Genomic DNA, 2,805 nt, shown 5'->3' with positions numbered 1-2,805 from the left:
TGCATGTTCTCCCCATGCTCCTCTGGGCTTTTCCTCCATATATGAACCCCCTCATTAAAAACATGCAAGAAGATCAGCGCCTGACCAGCAACGACGACAGAAGATGGTCCCCGGGCGCTGTACGCTGAAAGCTGCCCACTGTTCCTGGCTGCCCCCCGGAGGAAAGGTGTCAAAGGACATGCCTGGAGACTGTATTTTCACCAGCCACCGTCAGCATGGGTGTGTGTGTGTGTGGCTGCAATGCATGCATGTGTTGTGGGTGTCTGTGACAAATAAAGACGGGTTTGTCTGTCCGGTTGTGGTTGTTGTTGTTGTTGTTGTTATGTGCAGTGATAGCCATCATGACTGAACAGACAGAGAAAAGGAAGAACATGCAGATAGTCAGACTCAACAGAAAATCCAAAGAAAAAGACGTACAGTAACGACTGTTTGATTTGACAGCAATGAGCGCCGAGCAACAAAGATGTCACCAAAAAACAAAGATTACCACTTTAATATAAGTGCAAAGGAACAGTGCCCCGACGATACTGGATTTCTGGTTCCAATACCGATATAAGAAATTCCGATATCGATAGGCCAGTCGATATTCTTTATAGTACATACATAAATAGACACACTTTTTTTTTTGTGCATTTCGTAGTCCAAAATGACATCAGGATCAGTGTACTGAAACAGTCAACTTCACTGCAAAATTATACTTGAATAACGATAAAAACAAACAAATACAAGACTTAAGGTCCTTACACATTTTTTTTGTGCGATTCATTCGCATGTCAATAATATTTTCCGAACCTATATCAGTCAATGCAACCATGCATACCAACGGCGAAGTTTCGCTGAGCGTTATTGCGGAGTTTATTTTTTCGAACCACGGTCGATTTTTCAGAACTTCGCTTTCAACGTGTACACATCTGTGGCTGTGATTGACAGGTGGGTCAAAACTCGCATCGCAATTTCGTGCCGTATATTCGCATCACTCTTGATGTGTAAGGACCTTTCACGTGAATTAAGAATAAGGAACAAATATACATAAAATGCTGTAACCTGCGTTGTGTGGTCAGCACTGCATGGCAGCAACCCATGTTAAGGGCTTGCCCAGGGGTGGAGCGGGATTCGATCCACCGAACTGCCGCTTCCCAAGCGCACACGCTAACCACTATGCAGAGCTGGTTAACGGGCCTTTATGGGGAGTGAGTTTAACCAACTTACTCGCTACCACTCTGGACTCACAAGGATTCACAGTCATGTATTACACCTATATAACTTTAAAAAATCAAATGCTCGGGTTCAGACAGCAGAATGCACAAATCCCATGACATCCAGTTTGCTATGACAAACCATTCCAAGTTGAACTGACAGTGGATTGAGCCCGGGCCCCGGGTGCGAGCTGTAGCGGCACGGCGGCCATTCTTCATAATGAGCGTAGCATGAGAGACGCTTCCACAAACAACCTCGTGACCCCCGCAAAACAATTAGACGCTGTTGTCATGACCTTTAGATGGTAACCACCCTGGCACCTGGGATTGGAAATAATTAGTCTGGCCTATACTCATTACCTGGGGAGTGTGTGTGTGTGTGTGTGTGTGTGTGTGTGTGTGTGTGTGTGTGTGTGTGTGTGTGTGTGTGTGTGTGTGTGTGTGTATGTGAGAGTGTGTGTGTGTGTGTGTGTGTGTGTGCGTGTGTGTGTGTGTGTGTGTGTGTGTGTGTGTGTGTGTGTGTGTGTGTGTGTGTGTGTGTGTGTGTGTGTGTGTGTGTGTGTGTGTGTGTTGCATCGACAATGCACTCATGGTTATAGTTAGGGACGACACATTTTGCACGCTTTTTTGGGTGTTTATTGCTGTCGGAAAGAAATTGGCAGTCAATGTGGTTACGGTTTGTGTCAGAGAGCAATTACATCCACTGTCCAGACTGTGTGTGTGTGTGTGTGTGTGTGTGTGTGTGTGTGTGTGTGTGTACATGCATGTGTGTGTGTGTGTGAGACAGAGATGGGGACTTGACACGAGTCGCACTTGAGTCGCACACAGTGACTTGAGACTCATCCTCCAAGATTCAACTCAGACCCGAGATTTTGGACTCATGAACAATCTTTATTTATTTATTTTATTTTTTATTGGTGTATTAACACTAAGGAAATGTCTACTAATAATAATGTCAAGTAATCAATGCTGATAATGTATGTTAATAAAGGAGTGATGATAGCCTAATACTGTACATTCTTTGGATTCCTGGTTTAGTTTTATAGCTAGGCAGTGTTCTAAGCAGACCGGATGGCAGCAGATGATAGAACGCTCGTCCACAAGAGACTTGAGACTGTTGTAGCTAGTTTGGCATCTTTGTGTCAAGTCTCCATCTCAGACTCTCTGGCGGGAAGAAGCTTGGAACTCTGCTGCAGTCTGGAGATTTGGACAAAGACTGACTCACGCATCTGGGCATCCAAGTCGCTCTCTCTTCTCTCTCCTCTCTCCTCTCTCTCCTCTCTCCTCTCTCTTCTCTTCCCTCTCTCCTCTCTCCTCTCTCTCCCCCCCTCTCTCTTTCCTGGGTGTGTGTTGACAGTCTGTCTTCCACAGTGCAGGCTAGCGTTTTGTTGTGCCTCTCTGGTCCCCTTCCTCATTTGGCTTTGACAATACTAATAATCCCCCAACAAGATCCCCCTTACGAAACCCCCACCTCTAGACACACGCATGTATGTACGTGCGCGTGTGCGCGCGCGCACACACACACACACACACACACACACACACACACACACACACACACAAATATGTACACATACAAACATTTCCAGGTGCTCATAAACACATTCAC

Source organism: Poromitra crassiceps (assembly GCF_964638095.1).
Source record: "Poromitra crassiceps genome assembly, chromosome: 3".
Taxonomy (NCBI): domain Eukaryota; kingdom Metazoa; phylum Chordata; class Actinopteri; order Beryciformes; family Melamphaidae; genus Poromitra; species Poromitra crassiceps.
Note: the sequence above shows the minus strand (reverse complement) of the source record.